We start from the raw sequence: 17,404 nt of genomic DNA on the forward strand, positions 1-17,404 counted from the left end.
TTTTAACCCATCTGAATAGAAACCAATCTTGTCCTCCTTTATTACTTCTATCTTGGACCTTCAGACTGTCTGTGAACTATGCTACAGGAATCAACAGAATTGGAGGAAAGAAATCTGCTGCCTTCCACTAAAACACATCCTTGAAACTCTCAAACATTGACAGTTTTACAAACTGAGGTTGAAGCAAGTGATAGAAACATGGTCCTGTGCTCTACGTTCTTATAGTTCTACCTTAGGTTTTTCTTGAAATTATTTTAAGCAGTGCAATTAATTTCATAAGATCTTAAGAAAACCAAGCAAACTTGAACAGAAAACAAGGTATGCAGCAGAGCTGGTCAGAAACCCCTCCATGAAGTACTAAAATGAAATTTCTGATCAGGGAAAACCTACCTGGGTGATGGCACTGGTGCCATTTTGCTGGCCTCCAGTCAGAGTCACCACAGCACACCTTGAGGTGCCAAAAGGTACTTAAATCAGCCACCACCAGTTAAGAAAAAGCAACATTTTATTGTGCAGTGGAAGAGAGGTGAGGGCATAAAGGGGAAGTCTCACAGTGACACAAGAAGTCTGGATCACAAAAACCTTGGGACACTGGCAGCTTTTGTCAGGTTCCAGGACACGTGCTCAGTCCACATGGCCAGACCATTCAAGACAAAACAAGCAGGCTCAGGGAAGAGAAATGCTGCAACTGCTGACCAGATGGTATGAACGTTAGGTGATGTGTTTCGTTCCTCAGCCCAGACAAGCTCTGAATACTCCTCAGCTAAATACATGCTCCATTTAATCTAATTTCTCAGGTGTCAAGGGGCTTTAAGACTTGCATGGCTTAACATTTGTGAAACCTTCTGAAGATGCAAACAAAACGTAAATACCAATGCACCTGAAACTAACAGGCTTTTTCCTGTAACTGTCACGTTGCTTACATTGCACCTGAGTCACAGTATGGAAATCTTACTGAGGCACAGATTCTTCTGGCAAGAGTATCCACATGAAAACAGGAACAAAAAAAAAAAAACAAGAATTACACCTGAGTCAGCATCATCAACCAGACTGAATCACCGTCAGACAAACAAGGAAGTTAAAAACTGTGTAACAGGTATTTTGATTGGAAGTTTCCTCTTTCATATAACTTGAAATATTTTAAACCTTTTTTGTTGCAGAAATTGATTAGAGGGATACTGTGGAATAGACGCATGGAAAATTAAATGTTCTTCAAAGTTAGGTATCAAATTTACAGTAATAAGCTGACGTTCTCTAAAACCAAACACCTGGTTATTGATATATAGTGATAGAAACTTTTATACTTATTTGGTAGATAACAATGCAGACATGAACTTAATGTGGCTAGAACAGTTTTCCCATCATCACATGTAATCACATTATTTGCTTGTTCAGACTACAGCACTCCAAAATTTCTCCAAAGAAAAAAACTTTCTTTCCTGGTATAGAAAACCAAGTTCAGAGAATACACATTTAACTGCATAAGATATGTTGACTTTTACCCTAAAAGGTGTCAAATGCACATTGAGTAAAACGTATCTGTATTTCATGGGTGACATGGAAGAGAGCACATTGCCTCTTTAGCAGGCAAAACAGCATTGTGTGAGTACTGTAAGTGGAGAATAATCCACACTGGTGAAACCACAAGAACGGAAAGTCAGGAGAGTAGCACTGCAGTTACGGGTGATGTGCTTTGGCCAGGTATTTTGCGTTACAGGTTATCCTGCTCTTTACTACTGAAGTGCCAGAGGATTGGAATTCTGATTGCTGTACTCACGGCTGAATTTACCAGCCTTTGCTTGAGCAAAAGGCTTCACACAATCCTCAGACACATCCTCTACAGGTTAGACCAGATAGACGGAACCCATGTTAAACTCAGGGGTTTTCTTCACTCTTCTCACCCAGTAGGTCATCCACCAGCCTCAGCACCCAACCTCTCTTATGCCCAATGTGCTTATAAAGGAAGTTACTCTGCACCACTGAAGTCACAGGATGGAACTGTTACCAACTGCACTAAACTTCTCCATCAGCTTCAGCTTTTGATCTATAGCTTGGTCTCTAGCAACCAGCGCACTGTACAGGGCACTAATTCTACACATTAGGAAACCTTCATTTAGTCATGAGACTTTGCTACCAGATTTTACTGGTGCTAATTAAAAAAATAATTTTCATTTTTACAGAGTTAGTGTTATTAAAATCAAGTATTCCTAATCAAACATATTAAACTTATAAACTTATTTTATAAATATATACTGTTCAGTGGTTTGTGGGGATAGGACAAGGGGGCAATGGCCGCAAAATGGAGCACAGGAAGTTCTGCACCAACATGCGAAAGAGCTTCACAGTGAGGGTGACGGAGCACTGGGACAGGCTGCCCACGGAGGTTATGGAGTCTCCTCTGGAGATATTCAAGACCCATCTCGATGCCTACCTGGGCAACCTGCTCTAGGGAACCTGCTTTGGCAGGGGGGTTGGACCTGATGATCTCTGGAGGTCCCTTCCAACCCCTACAATTCTGTGATTCTGTGAAACCCTTTTGAAAAAATAAGTGTTTCAGCACACAGCAACAAAAGACAATATAAAGCTTTCATGGTGATTTGGACAGAAAAGATAAAGCAAATATAGTGAGAAAAAGTGAGTTTTTAGTGACTTGCTGCCATTGGTCAAGTAGCATTAAATAATTTTTGTCTAGGAAATACTCATGAGAGAGGAAGCTTTCTTTATTCTGAATCTTTGTTCTTAAAATGGCAGTATGAGAAATAATCGTCATTCCACTCAGTTCATTCCTGAAGAACCCTGGAGCTGGCATGTTCACTGCTAAAGAGTCTGAAGTAAACAGACAGATCACAGGTAAAGAAACAAAAGGCATTGCCTATATATTTTAAAAAGTCGTTCTGTGAAAGAGACCAAACAGCCTGCTCAGTGGTGTCTACATCTGTGACATTACTGTGAAGTATTGTGGGTTTGCATTTTTCTTCTCCTGAAGGAAACTATTTTTTCACCTGGAAGAAAACATTTCAAATCTCTAGCCAGCAAAATCAGTTAAGGAAGGATCCTAAAGACAGACTCAGATCATTCTGGGTTGGGCTGAACTTTCTCTGCCTTACTCTACAAATTTCTCTATCCCAAATCTCTTCTTACACCCTTATCAAACTCTTCAATAAACTTTACTCCTCACTTGCCTACCTCACCCATGGTCACTCACCTGTCCCTTCACCAAGGGGCATCCTTCCCTTTTTATTTACATGAGCATCTCCTAAAATATATTCACATCTCAAATTTAAGAAGCTACAGTACTAAACTGACTACCGTGTCATTATCTAAATCACTCAGCCATACTTTCTAATCTTTCCTTCCCCCTTACGGAAGTCATGTCATTCAAAATCATTAATTTTCTGAATTTAGACATGGTTGCTGAAGAGGACGCCTTCAAGTACAATCACAGTAAGCAATAGTAATTAATAATGAATTCAAATGGTTGCCTAAGAACGTCAGCTATCACTGAAGTTTCTAGCCACCACAGCTGCAAGACAAAAGAATAAAACTATGACCCAAACACACTAAATATTTAGAAAACAAATAAATTCCTGCTTTTCATGTTTTTACATTTTTTTTCTTGATTTCTAATAACTTCAACAGCAGTATTATCGGCCTTGATGCTGTGTCAGTTTCAAGCTGAAATTTGGCAGTCATTTGGCAGTAAGTGTGACAGCAAATAGTACAGGGAAGAATCACATGATGAAAAGCGTTCTTTCCACTCTTACACACAGGTTCATCAGGTTAGAATGCAACATCCTGTTTTGTTTTTCTTCTGGTCTTTCAAACCTATTTCTTCTGCTTATCGTAAAGCACAAACCAAAAATAAAAGGGTCCACATGACAAGTGTACTTTGCAAAGAACATAATAGGATTAGGGAAACAGTAGCATTCCTTGTTAAAAAAAATCACCTTGTTCCCTATTTGTGAAGCTTGGACTTTACTTAACTATTTAGGAAAGAGTCTTACAGACCAGCAGCCAGTCACAAGTGGAAGGCATGGAACACAAGAACAAGAAAATCAGGCCACAAGTGCAAGGACAGGTGAACTTCTTTCACCTCTGCTGTGCACTACCGAAAGAAAAAAGTAATGTTTAAACAATTACTGTGGACTCATTAAAGTAAAATATTCCATCCCACTCCCCAAAACCTTATTCAACAACCAAAATGAGTCACATAGAAAGAACATGGGAAATGGAAAGGAAGCACAATAATATAGACGGAAAAATACACATCTAAATGATATTCACTATCCCAATTCATCAAGAAATCTAACTCAAGTCTAATTACCTTCACGTCCCTTAGGATTTGTATTTATGTCCCACTTACTACATTCCTGCTGTCAGAGACGAGCTTGGTTTATTTTCCTCTGCAAGTATATTTGGAACAACAATACGAAACAGTTTTCCTTACAGGGAAAACAGAAATGCGAGCCTTTTCCATCCTGTGAGACTAAGATGAGCAGCTTCTAATTCATGAGGAAAATCATCCTCATTTTGCATCTGATGTTTGCAATGAGTAAGAGTTACAAGCTAAGTGACGAAACTTGACACCCTAGGTAATCAGATCTTGACAGAGAAAACAAGTTTCAGGATCTATGGAAGTGAACTCCGCACTATATTTCCATTTGATTTCAAACTTCCTTGTGGATAAAAGTCCTAAATATATTTTAATGCATGCCTGCACACCACTGCCTTAGATAGTTTTCTTCAGGAAGTCTCATTTTAGATGTTTCACTCACAACGCAAATAAACAATACAAAAAGGTCACTAACGGACGGCCTTAAAGACTTTGCTTGCTTTCACCAGGACCTGCATTCTTTCATGTCCCCTGGGGCCTATTTACATGAATGATTTTGTATTTGAAGTTCCTTACCTGTACTTTACATATGTCTGAGATAACGTAACACAGTAACTTAGCAGAAGTTACAGAAGTTACTATAGACTTAAATGCTTTGAAATGAAGTTTTCAGCAGACGCAGCTCAGGGTTCTCTATTTTATTTGTTCTTTATGTTTTTTCCTCAGTGAAGAACGTTTTTGCTCCCTGCTTGAGGAAGAGTGACCCTCAAAGGTAAGCCCAGTCAAGGACTGCAGATGTTTCACCTGAGTGCTCTAGGAGGTTGTGCAGAACTGTAGTGAGGCATCAACATAATAGTAAGAGTCTTTCCTCAAAGGTGTGCTTTTCAGACCCCTCTCCTTTATCTTGTAACTCCTAGATTCAAAGCCTGGAAACCCCAATATTTCAGGACCCTACTTAAACACTGGCTGAATTTCAAAGCTTCTTTTGGAACAATCAATGGTCCAGAGCAGAGTTTTAAGTTACCGGGGTTATACATGACAGATAATATATGAGTAAGAAGGAAAGAACAAAACCACAAGAGTGCAGAGAGCTGAGCTCCCATTCCATTCTTTCAGTCCATACAACACTTAACACATTTCACTAAAAAGAAATATGGTAGTCATAACTAAATAACATATAACAATCCTTACAATAAAAAAAAAATCAAAGTGTCAAATTACTTCATGCTCCACAAACAAAGGCCCTTGATATGTAGGGAGCTATTCTGAAACACAAGTTGACAAGAAACTAGGCACCATGTTCTGCAAGCACGTGCTCTGTGGATGAACCCTTCAGAACAGCAGCAGCTTGTAACTTAAGCAAACCCAGCTGTTGCAGAGCTGGGTGTGGTTTCTTTATCTTCATTCTACTTGCACTGCAGCTGAACTTAATCTTTTAATATATAACAGTAAGGAGACAGCAATGAACTTAAAACAATAGGTAAATGGTATTATTTTCATCTTAGAGAAAGCAAGTGATCACGTGACAGCTCTCCCAGTCTGCAGATACTTTACCCTCTGAAACACACTCCAGCTTCACGGGCTCACAGAAGACAACCTCTCCCAAATCAGGCACAATTTTGGTGCAACCAGCCCTTCCTCATTTGCAGTGTCAAATATAATATGAATCAGAATCCCCAAACCCAGCATGTTTCTCTAAAGTGTATTCTGAAGTAACAAAAGTTTCTAGAAAACAGGGTGGAAACATAATATGAAAACATAAGAAACCAGCACAAGAACACTAATTAAACAGCTACCTGGCTCAAGTTAATTAGCAGAGTCTTAGTAAACCCAAACTCACGACTTGTCAACCTTTCTAGTCCCTCAGATCAGATTGGTTAGAAATACACAGACCTAGATACATCACTCTTAGGCTGAGACAGTATTCCGTCCAATGATCTGCTACAAGTATTCTTTTGTACATCCACACCTAGCCCTAGCCCTCCACATGAGCTGGCCACAACCAATCCCAGGGTACGTGTGCCAACTATTCCTCCCAGCAGCACGGCTGCACCACCACTCTCACACTGATGCTACACGCTCCTACCACCCCACAACCATGTACGTGCTCAATACTACATGCTCAGATAGAAACAGCCCCCACCTACACTTAACTGGACCGCTTCCTCATTACTGTGGTAACAGCATATTCAGATGGAGAGTCAAGAAAAGGTGAGCCCAGGCTTTTCAATCTATTCCACATGACAGATGAGAGACTTGTTTCCACCAGCCTATGCCTGAAACATGACATTAAATTACCTATTAAACCAGCTACACGTTAATGAGTGTTGGAAAACAAGACAGGTTGGTGCTCAGTCCAGAGCTGCACTGAACCTCAGGTAAGTAGCTTATGTGCTTTTCTGTCTCATGGCAAAACTTCCAGCAACTTGCAGAGTGAAATTTGAAACTTGGGAAATTATGTACAGCTTAATATACCACATATAAAAGTAATACCCATCATGAGTGCACATCCGTATTTACCTGCAAGCGAAAAAGATTTTCAATAGGAATCGTCATAATAAGACTGGGGTGCCACTATGCTCTGGCACAAGAAGTTCTTGACAGCAATGATTTGAAGCATCTCTGCAAAGTAGGTATCAGTCTATGTGAGTTTCTGTTCAGAGAAAGTATATTGCAGACATTAACGCAAATCGAAATAGCTGTTGCATCTACATCACACGTTCCAATGCCACTGATTTATTGAGCTTCTCAGAAAATGTACCTGCTACTGAAAGTCTGAGCCAAGAGCTGTAGCCATATAATATTTTTAGGCTCTGAACAACAGCTTTGTACGTATGTCACAAAGAGAAAAGCAAAGTGATCTGCAATGACTCTTTGTCAATCATGGTACAATTTAAGGCATGAAATTATAATTCCATGCTGTCAAGTGAATAGTTTTAGCCAAGAGTTTCTTTAGTTCCTTAGGGTTTGCTTTGATGTTTCTGCAATATCTTCAATGAAGTATTTTTGTAGCTTTCTTTTAATGAAACAAAAAGAAAACGGTACATCTCCCGGCAACAAATCACTACCTGGAAAGACTCAATTTACTGAGGTTTTTTCAATTCCTGTAACTAAAACACATGATGCATTTCACCAAAACCAGAACGTTATTGGTATTAAAACATGGATTAAGTTCAAAAGGTAATTATTCCTAATGCCTAAGAAAGTGTCCCTCAATCTGCAATGACAGTTAATAGCTAAGAGAATAATTAGTCAAATTGTCCTGAATGGGACAATATTCCAGTTGACCTTCTCATAGTCATTAGTATGTCACTTTTGTTAAGGAGGAAGGAAAAAAAAAAAAAAAAAACAGATTTCACCCCCTCCCAGTAGTATTAAAAATGGATGATTTCTGGGCCAGTTATATGAGCTCCTTTAGAAATCCTTAAACAAACCTTGCATATAGAGGAAAAAAAAGATTTGTCTGGGTTTTTTTGTTTTGGAAAAAAAAGAAAAAAATCAAGCTGTCAAGAAGTTCTTACTTTATCCCCTAATTTAAACACTTTATTCCTTTGTTTTACTTAAGTGAATTAAGTCATACTAGCAGGTACTTCTATTGCTTTGCCTTTCAGTTTTGTTATTGCTTAGGATAATGAAACAAACTAGTTCTTCTATGCCACTTTATGTCATTGCAGCCAATGCGTTACCTCCCCTCACAAGAAGAAAACCTTATATATTTCAGAAATACAAGTTTCAGCGTGCATAAACTTATATCTGTTGACAAACTACATGCTGAAATATTAAGTTTGTTGTTAATGGCTCAGACAATTAAAAAACTGTGTGCCACCGACCAGAAAAACACTGTCATTAAAACCTATTTCACGTAGTTTGATGTAGGGTCCTGAAGAGGCAAGTAACAAGCCCCTCAAAATGCAAAGTCTTTAGAAACATGAAATCACATTTTACATTTTTTGCTATTTAGTTTACATCAGGTAAACAAAGGTAAAAAGCATACCAGATATTCTCAGTATCCATGTTGAATACTGTGCTGAAATTCCAGTAATAACAGAAAGTTAGTTCAAAGTTGCCCAAACCAGCCACTATTCTCAGCCTTCTCAACATCCCAATCACTCAAAGCATACCGAATTTCTGACTAGCTATCATTTTAAAACAGGCAAAAAATAGCATTGTGAAAATATCCTTCAAACATATCACCATTAATCACACTTGTAGTACTGGACAACAATCTCCAAAAGTAGCATTTACACTGTCATGTGCAGGCCCCCTGCTTTAAATGAAAAAATACACAAGCTCAGTATTCTGGACAAATAAAAATATCTAAATGAACAGCTAATAGGCAAGAAGTGAACAAAAGAATTCATATATATATAAATCTCAACCTACATCAGAACTACTAAGAGCTACTAGTCAATCTTTTTACACAGGCAGAAAGTAATAGGACAAGAGGGAACAGCTTTAAACTAAAAAAGAGTGGAGAGATTTGGATTAGATGTTTGGAGGAAATTCCTTACTGTGAGGATGCTGAGGCCCTGTCCCAGGCTGCCCAGAGGAGCTGCGGGTGCCCCATCCCTGGCAGTGCCCAAGGCCAGGCTGGATGGGGCTGGGGGCAGCCTGGGCTGGTGGGAGGGGTCCCTGCCCATGGCAGAGGCTGGGACCGGGTGGGCTCTGAGGTCCCTTCCATCCCACACCCTTCTCTAATTCTATGACCGTTACAGACAGTGGCTTAGTCATATACTTAGCCTTATGTTTTTCAACAGCCTGCTAATTTTTAAGTCTTGGTATTTGCCGCATACTGTTAATCTTTTGAATTATTGTGCATTCAAGTAGGTGGATTACATAGTTCCAGGGAAATTCCATTATAACTTATCATAAATGAATGCTACCACCTACTATATCATCATGTTTCTGTTGTGCCTACACATTAGTTCACTCCAAGTATTTAACTAGTTTTTTACTAAAGCATTTCAACTCTGAAATTGTACTTTTTCTAAGATGTACTTCTGTACATCTAAATACATCTGAAGTGTATTTTTTCTGCAGATGATAAGCATCTATGAGGAATTCACTTCAGAAGAATGAGTCATTCTCGCATTTTCAGTTTGCGATGACTGCACTCGTGCTTCTATTTTATTAGGATCTTTTGCAAGTTCCTAATTACTTGTATACCTGCCCTGATTAAATAAAGATTAAGAATTAAAATCACAACTTTATGATAAAACATAACCTAAGCATCCTGGTGTTAAATCATCTGAAGAACAACTTGCATAAACAATACATTCATATTCAAAGAATACACCCTGGAGTGCACATAATTTCTTCTCTGAATATCTTGACTTTTCATCTTTCTTGCCTCCATACCAAAAGAAAAACAGAGACTATTTTTTTTTTTTTTTGCATTTACAGATTAAAAATAAATTCACCCAGACTTCGTTAGACAGCACACGGCATGGATTACTCCAACTAGTTCAAAACAGCACTTCGGTTTTGGCACAAGCACAGATCTCAACTAATGGTGGCTCACAGATTAACAAAGCAATTAAGAAGACAGCTAGCTATTTTCAGCACACTTAATTTCACCTGAGAGGTTTCAGGCTGAGATACAAAGTAATGCAATCTGAAAAGGAGCCACACAAGTTTCCTGTCACCATCCTGGCAACAGCCAGCAGCTCTGGTGTCACTACACACAGCAGTAATTGAAGAGTTAAGTGTTTCATCTCCGACAGGAACATCTATTTAAGCCATCTACAAGGTTCCATCTTGTCACCATTTGATCACCAGAAACAGGACTAAAACTATAGTTACCTTGCATGTTAAGAGATACCTGTAGGAGGAGGAATTAAGAGGAACAAATTAAAAAGAATAGAAAAGAGAGGAACAAAGAAACATACAAATAACAGAAGGAATATCCAACAGAAGGATATGCCACAGACGACAAAACCAGCAGGAGAAGTCCCCGAGAAGAAAACAATGAGTTAAAGAATAGACAGATCTAAGCTGGAACATTTAGACCTGTGAGCAAGTCGATCCTGGATTCCAGCTCAGACTTGCATCCAGCTGATAGCACGTGGGAGCAGGCCACAGTGCTCAAGTACCCACTTCCAGGCTCCATATTGCCTGGAAACAAAATAGGTTACAGTTCAGATTACAGTGATGTTAAAGCTTTCTGCTATGCTATTATACTTCCATAATTTACTGAAATGGCACAAACATATCAAACAAGGTGGCTGTAAGCATTTTTTAAAGTAGTACTTTTAAAAACAAGACTTAAATGTACCTGAATGGGAGCGGCACTTTGAACACCTTTCTTCCTCCCATCTCCAGAATATCATATAACCAGAATCAGAACTCAGTTCATGAGAAAAGCAAGCCTGATCTTGAAAAAACTTACTATTTGGAGTAAGCCCAGTTTTAAAAGGTGGATGAGTGAAATGTAGCAGCCAGCCCTCCAATCAACTTGAAGACCAGGGGCACACTTACAGACAGGCTTAACTTCAAAAAAAGCAGTTGCAGTACGTGACATGCATGTCTCCCCTTTATAATATACTTACATCATACTTAAATATTTCATGCTTACTTGCACATGGCCAAAAAAGACATGGACCAAATGCAAATTGAACCACTTAAACTCCACATGTAACTGCAATCTAATTTACTCAATCATTTTACATTAGGCTGTTTCATGCATTCCAGAATCATCACAACAGCTCCAGCTGCCAAAAGGCAGAAATTTTGCTGCTGTCATCTTATTCTGTTCTCCATTTACTCTGCATCTCTCAAGCACACAAATCCTTCATTGAGTCTATGTAATTAGAGACAGAAAATTGACCATGTTTAGAACAGTTCAGTTGGAAGGGACCTACACGGATCATCAAGACCACGTGTGTGAGCACTTCAGGGCTAACCCAAAGTGAAAGCACATTACTGAGGGCATTATCCAAATGCCTCTTGAGCACTGACAGCCATGGGGCATCCAGCACCTCTCCAGGAAGCCTGTCCCAGTGTTCGACCACCCTCACCTTAAAGAAATTTTTCCTAATGACCAGCCTGAGCCTCCCCTGCTGCAGCTTTGTGCCGCTCCCATGCATCCTGACATGGGGAAGAGACCGGCGCCTGCCTCTGCGTTTCCCCTCCTCAGGGAGCTGCAGAGAGCCATGAGGTCACCCCCGGCCTCCTTTTCCCCAAACCAGACAAGCCAGGCGTCCTCAGCCTCTCCTCACAGGACATGCCCTCCAGCCCTTCTACCACTTTTATTGCCTCTTCTGGATGTTTTCATGCCCCTTTACATCCCTGGAGCCCAGAATTGCATGCAATATGCAAGATGAGGCTGCACCAGCACTAAATATAGTGCGACAATCACATCTTTTGACCGTCTGGCCATGCTGTGTTTAACACACTCCAAAATGCAGGGGTTTTGCTGGGACAGCTTGCTGACATTTTAATGAGTTAAATCAAAGAATGGAGTACTCTACCAAGCATCAAAGCTGGAACAAGGTACCTAGTGAGAACAAGAAGACAGGAACAAAAAGATGAAGGGTATGACTCCTCATTACAGCAGCAGTGAGCTGTAAAGTTTGTGTTAAGAAGCACTCAGGTAGTAGACAAATCTTTAGCAATTTTTCCTTCTACTTCACAAAAGTATCCCATGAGTGAAGTCACACTTAAGGGAGATGTCAAGTATCCATGACAGCAGTCAGCACCCACACAAGATAAAAATCATCTCACCTCCACTCGTGGAAGTTGTGTACAAAGTACTTCCACACATAGAAACAGCTTGGCTCAGACTTCCTGGCTACTCCCCAGAAAAGTCAAATGAAACTGATTTTATACATATTTGCTACCAAACAGCTGGGGGAGATGCCTATTTTCCCTCCCACACCCCCAAGGGAGCAATAAATAGCTATTCTATTTGCTTTAATTCCCTCTAGTTAATGCAGAGAAAACACATTCTTCTATAGGGCAATTCAGAATAGGAACCTATGCCAGGTGCTCTGAACCATTGGTAGAGGAAAATTGCTTTCTAAGTAAGTCCATGGACTAACTACTTAAAAAAAATGAAACTGATATCAAATATATCCCTACAGCCCACTTTCCAAAATGAAAGTCATTTAAACACCAAAAATTCAGTCAGTCCTATCTATTCCTAAAATGCCAGAAAACAGAACTCCACATACGTGTGTGGCATTTTATCAAAAGAAAAAACAACAACACAAAGGACTTGAACGATTCTTTTTCAGAGCTCCTATGGAATGTCAGTGCTACTGTCATAATTCCTCAAGGCATCTAGAACAGCCTTAACAACTTTGTAGTTCTTACAAGTATAAGTGAAAAGCAGTCTAGGAGTGCTTTCTATCTCTAGTATACAGCAACTGCTTTTTAGCTACACCTTTGCATGCTCTAAGTCTCACAGATTAAACTTTTGTTTTTGTACGGTTACATGACGACTAAGATGAACATTTCCCTCCTAGTATTCTAGAAAACAAAATGAAAGCTTGTAATTTAGGTAACTAAAAAAAATGCAAGACAAGTTCACATCACAAAAAAAACATTAAAATACCTGCGTTCATGCTAAACCTTCTACTTCTCTAGTAACTTTGTAAAGACAATATAGGTTTTAGCAAGAAGAATCCTGCTGTGACAATTCAAGAAAGCATTTTCCATTTCCTTCTACTTACACTGAAGTTATATTCCCCCCCTCAGTAAAAAGGCAAATTCAATGGTTTTGATGGCACGTCATGTTCATGACTCCCAAATGCCAACATTTACCTGATTATTCTCAGAATGTCATCTGACGCAGGAACTTCACCTCATCTACCTACAAGCAATTTTTTAGAACATTTGCTTCTAGTCCTGCTATAAACTAGCTGTAGCATGGTAAGTTAACAAGAGAAGTATTTAAATAATCCTGCTTTATGAACAACCTGATAAACCTCAACATAGGAATATTATAGGCTATCCAAAACATGTCCATTTATGAAATGTGATCCCACACAATCCAAAAAGGAAATTACTAAACAGCACCATCTTTTTGTAATTTGGTGGTCTTTCCCCTTCCCCCCCCCCCCCCCCAATAGATATATGGAGACTAAAGCAGTATTTCTGGATTTTGGTCTGCACTTCCCCAAAGGTCAGATGTAAATATATGGGCTTGTTCCAGAAACACCGCTTTGTTCTTTTTCACAGTGATACTTTTCTACTGTAGAATGCATTAATCTACATTTAAACAATATAAGGCATTCAGACAACCTGAATTTATTCTACTGCTAAGGAAGAAGGCAAAATCATTAACACAGGGAATAAACACTGGTTCTCAAACCCGTGTAGAGGGTCAGAACACCAGAACAATTTTTTTCCCCCCTCCTGAAAAGAGTGAGCAGGAAGACACACATTTAACTAGACCAGGAATGACTTCCTCCCTCCCACTCTGGACTTACCTGAAAACAAAGTTTGGACAAACAAGAGAATCATTACCACCTCCTTCTCCAAACGATTTGTATCACTGGCATGTTCCATATAACTGGCTAATAAAAGCTCCCAGACAGTTCTAAATCTGCAGGTAAAATACAGCCTTTTCTACATCCAAAAGTAAAGAAACATTAAAATAAGTCTTGCCTTCAAAATTCTTGAATCTTCTTGCCTTGAATCTTCTGCAGCCAACAGGAGAGTAAAAATAGCTGGAAGTATAGCAGACCTGTACTTCTAAAAGTTCTGTACTTATCTACAAACAAATCAAATAACAAACTTTGCTGTAGTGACAGCATGATAAAAACACTAGGTAATATTTGAATACTGAGTGGTTCTTCCATTTACCTTCGTGTCATGAAAAAATGCAGATCTTTATCATGAGAATGACTGATGGTGAACCATATCTCATATCAGACTGGAAAAAAATCTGGGGTGGCTTAGGACACAAAGCCTACTGAAAAAAATCTAAACACATTCAGGGATGTTGTAGATCATAATTAAGAAAAAAATTAAAAAAAAGTTTACAACAGCAAAAGAGAACCCAGAGCAACTGACTGTGGAACATTTAAGTACGTGTACTTTCAGTGGTGTTACCTTTAAACTTGTATAAGGGTCAGGTCAACAACAGCCAGAAGTATGTGTGTGATCCCATAAACACTTTCTAAATGCAGAAAAGCAAGGCCACATCTTAGAATTTAGTAGACACACTTGCATCAAAAAGCAGCAACTCTACAGCCTCTTTTTAACAGAAGAATTGTAACCTCCCAAATTAATTTTGACAAGAGACAACACTATCAAATTATACCAATGGCACAGTTGCACGTAGATCAGATATGCAACAGAATTTATTCAGGAAATGTCTGGAGCACTGGCCCTAGTGTTTGTGACAATATAACCTATCTCTAGACACATCTGCAAAGTAGCTCTGCTGCAGATAGGCTTTTCATCTTTAATTCTGCTGCTATCAGCCTCAATTTATTTTTATGCACAGTAAAGTCCTCAGGGAATGAATCAATTTTTTAGCCACTTTCTAAAGATTAAATATGTTGTCTTTGCCATTTAAAACCTGATGAAATGATAATGTCAAACACTACCCTTCACCCCGCTACCAGTAGCGGTAAGCAAGCGCAAGTAATAGGAGTTTGGTTCACTCGTTATTTGGCATACTCAGTGCAGAGCTACTGCTTCCACCAACACTCCTCACCAGGCAGCGTGGGTAAGAGAAGCCTGTTGACATCTCTCCCTGAATTCCCATGACTCAACGTCTATGCCATGACATTACAAAGCTGTCCACTCTGCTGAGTCTTTCCTGCACGGTTCAACAAAACTGTGACGTGTCTACGGCAGGTGACTCCAGTCTTCCATGTCACCCTCCTCCTGTGCAAATGCACAACCTATAGTTTCATTACTGATACTTGCTTTCATTTTAAATGTTTACTAGCATTTATCTGCATACTATCTTGTTTCACCGATACTATGCTCAGCTTTTGATAGCAGCACTTGTACCAATAAAAATAAACCCAATTAAACAATTATCACAACACAATAGTTGTCTAAACAGCCTATGCCAGAGTACAAGCAAGTAGAAGGATAAAGAAGGACAGCCTGGAAGAACATGAAAACAAATTTATGATGCATCATGTTGTTCATTAACAAGAAAAAATACCCAAGCAGAAAAGAATTAGCATTTGAAAATTAAGTGTCAGAAGCACTAGGTGCCAAAAACCAGTGGTAAAATTACGATATAAAATTACACAACCAGCTGATGAAATTAGAACTCAGGTACTCCCATATTCTCACGCCAGGTTGCAGTAGGTCACATTTTTCCTTTTGCAAACAAAAGCCTTGCTCCAGTCACACTGTGGGACTGATCCATGTTATTGTTTGCACAGTCTGATATCATAGCTAACGCATTCTAAGTGGACAAAAAGAGCGAAAAAACACTAACTCCCCGCCGTCTTGCATTTGCGGATAAATAATCATTATACCAATAAAAGAAATTTTAATTTATAACTTTTGTCTGACAATCTGAAAATAGCAAGCCCTGGGGGTGGGGTTGTTCAGGTGCTGCAGCTCTTATTCCTGTGCCTTGCCAGCCCTGCTCATTCACTGAAGAAGGAACGGCACAGAGCAGCTCTCTCCCTCCCTGCTGCCCACTGCCAGCAACTGTTGAGATAGGGCGGAAGCGTGATGCAAGCAAAGAGCAGACAGGCTCACATGCTCTCCCCTTACAACCTTACCTTGCTGCCACTGTGAGTGACAGATCAACAGTCTGACCAGCAGAACTTTCCTCCTTTTCTAATCCTTCCAAATTCACCATGAACACAAATTCACAATGATGCAACTCTGATCCATACAAATAACTAAGTAAAACAGGGTTAACATAAAAACAAAACTTACAAATATTATCCTAACATCTCACCATTTAATCAGTTACTACTATTGGCCAGAATTTCCTGAATGTTGGAGCCCTTGATACCTGACACCCCTGAAACATCATCCTTACAGCAAAAAACATTCAGCAGAATTGTATTCCTTGGTTGGTTGCATGTTAATTCCTCTCAAGTGAGTAGCAAAGACATAAGGTAGTTAGTACCAGCTGAAACCATGTGAAAGTCTAAATTCATTGACTTGATGGTCTCCAGTTGGTTCTCATTGACTGATGAGTTAACTTCAGCTGCAGAGCAAAAAGAATCATAGAACATCCCAAGTTGGAAAGGACCCACAAGGATCATCAAGTCCAACTCCTGGCACCACACAGGTCTACACAAAAATTCAGACCATATGACTAAGAGCACAGTCCAAACGTTTCTAAAATTCAGACAGGCTTGGTGCAGCAACTGGGTCCCTGGGGAGCCTGTTCCAGTGCACAACAACCCTCTCAGTGAAGAACCTCTTCCTGATGTCCAGCCTAAACTTCCCCTGCCTCAGCTTGACACCATTCCCACAGGTCCTATCACTGGTGACTAAAGAGAATAGATTGGCACCTGCCCCTCCTCTCCCCCTCGTGAGGAAGCTGTAGGCCGCGATGAGGTCTCCCCTCAGCCCCCTCTTCTCCAGGCTGAACAGGCCCAGTGCCCTCAGCCACTCCTCATACATCTTCCCCTCTAGGCCCTTCACCATCTTCCTCGCCCTCCTCCGGACACTCTCCAACAGTTTCACGTCCTTTTTGTACTGTGGTGCCCAGAACTGCACACAGTGCTCGAGGCGAGGCTGCACAGCGCAGAGCAGAGCGGGACAATCACTTCCCTCGACCGACTGGCGATGCCGTGCTTGGTGCACCCCAGGGTACGGTTGGCCCTCCTGGCTGCCAGGGCACACAGCCTGTTGTCAACCACAACCCCCAGAGCCCTCTCTGCGGGGCTGCTCTCCAGCGTCTCGTTGCCCAGTCTGTACGTATAGCCAGGGTTGCCCTGTTCCAGGTGCAGGACCCAGCACTTGTTCTGGTTAAACTTCATGCGGTTATTTATTTTTTTTTCCAAGTTTGGCCATCTTCTCGACGCTCTGGCAGAGCCGTGACTGACCCCACCATGGCTGACCCTAGGACCTCACTAAACCATCCGATTGGTAGTAGCGACAGGCGGGGTGTACAAAGGGCAGGGACTTAAT

At 40.2% G+C, this 17,404-nt stretch overlaps 1 long non-coding RNA gene across 1 annotated transcript in view; it reads right to left on the minus strand.

Moving 5' to 3' along the window:
* The window catches only part of LOC310880501, a 35,323-nt gene that overhangs the window by 10,602 nt on the left and 7,317 nt on the right, over window positions 1-17,404 (minus strand). The window contains exon 3 of the long non-coding RNA XR_014571727.1: window positions 881-971. This is a non-coding gene — a long non-coding RNA (uncharacterized lncRNA). The remainder of the gene's footprint in view (window positions 1-880; window positions 972-17,404) is intronic.

The sequence above is a fragment of the Anser anser genome (assembly GCF_964211835.1).
Source record: "Anser anser genome assembly, chromosome: 12".
NCBI classification, from domain to species: domain Eukaryota; kingdom Metazoa; phylum Chordata; class Aves; order Anseriformes; family Anatidae; genus Anser; species Anser anser.